The sequence below is a fragment of the Oncorhynchus masou genome, chromosome 28, assembly GCF_036934945.1.
Source record: "Oncorhynchus masou masou isolate Uvic2021 chromosome 28, UVic_Omas_1.1, whole genome shotgun sequence".
NCBI lineage: Eukaryota > Metazoa > Chordata > Actinopteri > Salmoniformes > Salmonidae > Oncorhynchus > Oncorhynchus masou.
In genome coordinates, this window is record NC_088239.1 from 10,214,778 (window position 1) to 10,221,316 (window position 6,539).

The window sequence follows — 6,539 nt, forward strand, 5'->3', positions numbered from 1 at the left end:
CTCGAAAGTGAAGGAAGGCAATTGTTTGAGAGTAATCAGACATCGATCCACTTTCCCTGATGTGACAAGTCGGTGTGTAAATTAAAAGGGATTTGAAACAACTGTTGCCTTTGAGAGGATGTGGGTGTGGTGCACTACGCCTCAAATACAGCCGACAAGTTGGATCATTTCTGAGACAGAAGTCAGATTGAGGGAACCCTTGCCAGAGCTACCGGTATGTGCATTGCAACACAACGATACATTTAGTTATTGACAGATATACCGCTCTTGTGAGTGAGGTGCTTCACACACGATAAGCGTCTTAGTCCTACAGAGTAGAGGGGGATGAGGTGAGAATGTTGATGGTGTTGAGTCAAAAGCATGTTTCTAATCTGTTGGAAATGTGAGAGGTGTGTTTAAACTGTGTGTGTGATGAGATTTCCTCATACTTCATCAGCCCTCCGCAGCTCCAGGAAGTCTAGAGCTAAAGTAAACAGTTCCCTCCCTTCGTTTGAAACATGCCAACATATTAACACAAGCGCAGTGGCGGATTTAGGTAAAGGCGACATGGGCAGCCACCCAGAGCGGCATCTTGCCGAGGGCGGCACAGGGTGCCCACATTAAAAAAATTATAATGATAATAATAGAAAAATACATTCGGAATGGTGACATTTGCGCAATCGGTTTTCTATTGCATGTCACGTCAATGATATCATGTCACCGTGTGGGACTGTGGGTCAATTAACCTTGTCGTAGGGGTGGCCCTGATTCTAGTTTGTGAGCTAGACAGGCTACTGCCTGGGAAGGTCTCCCAGTCAGAAGTACGAGACGGGGAGGGGGGCGGGGGGGAAAGATGACCTCAGGTCTCCCAGTCAGAAGTACGAGACGGGGAGGGGGGCGGGGGGGGGAAGTTGACCTCAGGTCTCCCAGTCAGAAGTACGAGACGGGGAGGGGGGCGGGGGGGAAAGTTGACCTCAGGTCTCCCAGTCAGAAGTACGAGACGGGGAGGGGGCGGGGGGAAAGTTGACCTCAGGTCTCCCAGTCAGAAGTACGAGACGGGGAGGGGGCGGGGGGAAAGTTGACCTCAGGTCTCCCAGTCAGAAGTACGAGACGGGGAGGGGGGCGGGGGAAGTTGACCTCAGGTCTCCCAGTCAGAAGTACGAGACGGGGAGGGGGCGGGGGGGAAAGTTGACCTCAGGTCTCCCAGTCAGAAGTACGAGACGGGGAGGGGGGCGGGGGGGGAAAGTTGACCTCAGGTCTCCCAGTCAGAAGTACGAGACGGGGAGGGGGCGGGGGGGAAAGTTGACCTCAGGTCTCCCAGTCAGAAGTACGAGACGGGGGGGGGGGAAAGTTGACCTCAGGTCTCCCAGTCAGAAGTAAGAGACGGGGAGGGGGCAGGGGAGAAAGTTGACCTCAGGTCTCCCAGTCAGAAGTACGAGACGGGGAGGGGGATGGGGGGGGTTGACCTCAGGTCTCCCAGTCAGAAGTACGAGACGGGGAGGGGGATGGGGGGGGGTTGACCTCAGGTCTCCCAGTCAGAAGTACGAGACGGGGAGGGGGATGGGGGGGAAAGTTGACCTCAGGTCTCCCAGTCAGAAGTACGAGACGGGGAGGGGGATGGGGGGGGGGGGTTGACCTCAGGTCTCCCCACTGGAAGCCCGTGGTAGGGGGAGCGGGGGAACCTATCAAATACTTGTGCAATTTAGTTTGTTTGTTTCTTGTTTGAAATGCAATAGTGTACTATTCAGGGTCTCTTCTTTATCGGTGTGTTTTTCTATTTGTGTGATATACAAGTTGTGCAATTTAGTTTTATTTTTGTGTTTTTTGTTAGCAGTAGAGTAATAGTGTTATAGTTTGATCCTCTTTTTATTTGTATTTATATACTACAATTTGTTTCTATTTGTCTTTGTTACTTCTTTAAAAAAATAAAAATATTTGACCCCTTTTTGTGTTATCCAATTGTTAGTAATTACTATCTTGTCTCATCCCTACAACTGCCATATGGGCTCGGTAGAGACGAAGGTTGAAAGCCATGCAACCTCCGAAACACAACCCAACTAAGCCGCACTGCTTCTTAACACAGCGCGCATCCAACCCGGAAGCCAGCCGCACCAATATGTCGGAGGAAACACTTGGTTAGCGTGCGCTGCTCCCGGCCCGCCACAGGGGTCGCCCCACGAGCCGGCTGCGACGGAGCCTGGGCGTGAACCCAGGGTCTCTGGTGGCACAGCTAGCGCTGCGATGCAGTGTCCTAGACCACTGCGCCACCCGGGAGCCCCTTTGTTGCTTCTTTTTGATATTTACGAGTGGGGGTGCAAGCTAGAACCGTCACTGTACACACACTCACACACTCTCACAGTCACACACTCTCACAGTCACACACACACACACACACACACACACACACACACACACACACACACACACACACACACACACACACACACACACACACTGGTTGCATTGATTTCATCATCAGATTGTTTATTGTAACATGGTATTCATTTAGTTGATATTGATCTAACTACCTGTTTACCATGTCATTTCTGGTGTGTAGTGGACTTAGAAATACAGGTCTTTTTTTTATCACATTGGTACTATTTTCACAAGTATGTGATGAAATTTCGAAACTCCAAACCTGTAACGCAGCTAGTCTTACATTCAAAACCTTTTATTGTGCATTCATTTTGTTTGTTTGTAGACATCAGTCCTCCACACAACCATTTCATCCAAAATATACATGGCTTGTGAAATATAATGAGTACATTGGTTTAATCACCAAAACACAACATGATGAAATCTTCTCAATTTAGCTATTTTATAGCTAGCTGTTAATCCATTGGGCAAAAATATTTGGTAATACGTTACTGCATTGGTCAATGCAGTTTCAGTACTGCAGGTTAGGGCTAGGGTTAGTAGCAGGTTAGGGCTAGGGTTAGTAGCAGGTTAGGGCTAGGGTTAGGAGCTAGTTAGTTGAAATGTTACTGATAGTCTGTAGCGCTTCTACATGGGTGGACTATCCAAATAAAGTGTTACCAAGTTTTGTACTAAGAGTTGTGAAAATGTACCACATACATGCAGCAAAGTGCAAAAAAAATCTGTAAAGAGAACTATAACCTGAATATATGGATTTCAGATTCAGAGATTCAGAGTGTTTAATAGTCACATGAACAGGGTTGGAGGTGTGATTACAGGGTACAGTGTTTAATAGTCACATGAACAGGGTTGCAGGTGTGATTACAGGGTACAGTGTTTAATAGTCACATGTACAGGGTTGGAGGTGTGATTACAGGGTACAGTGTTTAATAGTCACATGAACAGGGTTGCAGGTGTGATTACAGGGTACAGTGTTTAATAGTCACATGTACAGGGTTGGAGGTGTGATTACAGGGTACAGTGTTTAATAGTCACATGTACAGGGTTGGAGGTGTGATTACAGGGTACAGTGTTTAATAGTCACATGTACAGGGTTGCAGTGTAATTACAGGGTACAGTGTTTAATAGTCACATGTACAGGGTTGCAGTGTAATTACAGGGTACAGTGTTTAATAGTCACATGTACAGGGTTGGAGGTGTAATTGCAGGGTACAGTGTTTAATAGTCACATGTACAGGGTTGCAGGTGTGATTACAGGGTACAGTGTTTAATAGTCACATGTACAGGGTTGCAGGTGTGATTACAGGGTACAGTGTTTAATAGTCACATGTACAGGGTTGCAGGTGTGATTACAGGGTACAGTGTTTAATAGTCACATGTACAGGGTTGCAGGTGTGATTACAGGGTACAGTGTTTAATAGTCACATGTACAGGGTTGCAGGTGTGATTACAGGGTACAGTGTTTAATAGTCACATGTACAGGGTTGCAGGTGTGATTACAGGGTACAGTGTTTAATAGTCACATGTACAGGGTTGCAGGTGTGATTACAGGGTACAGTGTTTAATAGTCACATGTACAGGGTTGCAGGTGTGATTGCAGGGTACAGTGTTTAATAGTCACATGTACAGGGTTGCAGGTGTGATTGCAGGGTACAGTGTTCAATAGTCACATGTACAGGGTTGCAGGTGTGATTGCAGGGTACAGTGTTTAATAGTCACATGTACAGGGTTGCAGGTGTAATTGCAGGGTACAGTGTTTAATAGTCACATGTACAGGGTTGCAGGTGTAATTACAGGGTGCAGTGTTTAATAGTCACATGTACAGGGTTGCAGGTGTAATTACAGGGTACAGTGTTTAATAGTCACATGTACAGGGTTGCAGGTGTAATTACAGGGTACAGTGAAAATCTTAGGCTTTGAGCTCTAACATGCAGGACTAAGTGAAAAAAACAACAACAACAATATAAATATAACTATATACAGTTGAAGTCGGAAGTTTACTTACACCTTAGCCAAATACATTTAAACTCAGTTTTTCACAATTCCCAGACATTTAATCCGAGTAAATATTCTCTGTTTTAGGTCAGTTAGGATGTCAGGTCAGTTAAGACGTTTCACTGTGGATAAAGATACCTTTGTACCTGTTTCCTACAGCATCTTCACAAGGTCCTTTGCTTTTGTTCTGGGATTGAGTTGCACTTTTCGCACCAAATTACGTTCATCTCTTGGAGACAGAATGCGTCTCCTTCCTGAGCGGTATGACGGCTGTGTGGTCCCATGGTGTTTATACCTGCGTACTATTGTTTGTACAGATGAACGTGGTACCTTCAGGCATTTGGAAATTGCTCCCAAGGATGAACCAGACTTGTGGAGGTCTACAATTTTTTTTCTGAGGTCTTGGCTGATTTCTTCATATTTTCCCATGATGTCTTGCAAAGAGGCTCTGAGTTTGAAGGTAGGCCTTGAAATACATCCACAGGTACATCTCCAATTGACTCAAATTATGTCAATTAGCCTATCAGAAGCTTCTAAAGTCAAATCTATTTATATAGCCTTTCTTACATCAGCTGATATGTCAAAGCAGTGGAGTTCCCGTAACATGTTGTGTTGCAGCCCGACAGTATGCTCTCGATGGTGCTCCTTAGAACACCGGGGACAGGACACATTCATTCAGCATCCTGAGGTTGAACAGTTGCTGTCCTGGGTTCTTCGCAACGGTGTCCATGTGGTTAGAACATTTCAGCTTCTCTGAGATGTGTATACCACAGCCTCGTTGATGAGGAAGGGGGCGTGTCCAGCCTGGTTCCTCCTGAAGTCGACAATCAGCTCCTTTGTTTTGCTAACGTTGAGGGAGAGGTTGTTTACCTGGCACCACGCTGTGCCTACCTCCTCCCTGTAGGCTGTCTCATCGTTGTTGGCAATCAGTCCCACTACTGTCGTGTCGTCAGCGAACTTGATGATGCAGCTGAAACTGTATGAGGCCACGCAGTCGTGGGTATACAGGGAGTACAGGAGGGGACTGAGGACACACCCTTGTCGACCGTGTTGAGGATCATTGTCGAGGCTGTAATGTTGTCTACCTTCACCACCTGGTGGCGGCCCGTCAGGAAGTCCAGGACCCAGATGCATAGGGAGGAGTTCAGACGCAGGGCTGTGAGCTTTGTGAAGATCTTATAGGGCACTATGTTATTGAAGGCCGAGCTGTAGACGATTAACAGCATCCTCATCTATGCATTACTTTTGTCCAGGTGGGTAATGTGCAGTGTGATGGCGATTAAGACTTTGTGCTACTTGTCCTATTCAATTTGATATTTACACTAGACCTGGGTAAGGTGAACGGGGTCAAATATGTAAAATACTTTCACGTTTGGCACTATTCCATTGGTTTCATCGTACTAAGCAAAGTAAGTCGAGGGCAGCTCAAGGATTTGAAAGTATTTTACCGATGCAGTGAATTTTCAGGTTCAAAAGCACCACCTATTGGCCATTATATATATATATATATATACACTGCTCAAAAAAGTAAAGGGAACACTAAAATAACACATCCTAGATCTGAATGAACGAAATATTCTTATTAAATACTTTTTTCTTTAAATAGTTGAATGTGCTGACAACAAAATCACACAAAAATTATCAATGGAAATCAAATTTATCAACCCATGGAGGTCTGGATTTGGAGTCACACTCAAAATTAAAGTCGAAAACCACACTACAGGCTGATCCAACTTTGATGTAATGTCCTTAAAACAAGTCAAAATGAGGCTCAGTAGTGTGTGGCTTCCACGTGCCTGTATAACCTCCCTACAACGCCTGGGCATGCTCCTGATGAGGTGGCGGATGGTCTCCTGAGGGATCTCCTCCCAGACCTGGACTAAAGCATCCGCCAACTCCTGGACAGTCTGTGGTGCAATGTGGCGTTGGTGGATGGAGCGAGACACGATGTCCCAGATGTGCTCAATTGGATTCAGGTCTGGGGAACGGGCGGGCCAGTCCATAGCATCAATGCCTTCCTCTTGCAGGAACTGCTGACACACTCCAGCCACATGAGGTCTAGCATTGTCTTGCATTAGGAGGAACCCAGGGCCAACCGCACCAGCATATGGTATCACAAGGGGTCTGAGGATCTCATCTACCTAATGGCAGTCAGGCTACCTCTGGCGAGCACATGGAGGGCTGTGCGG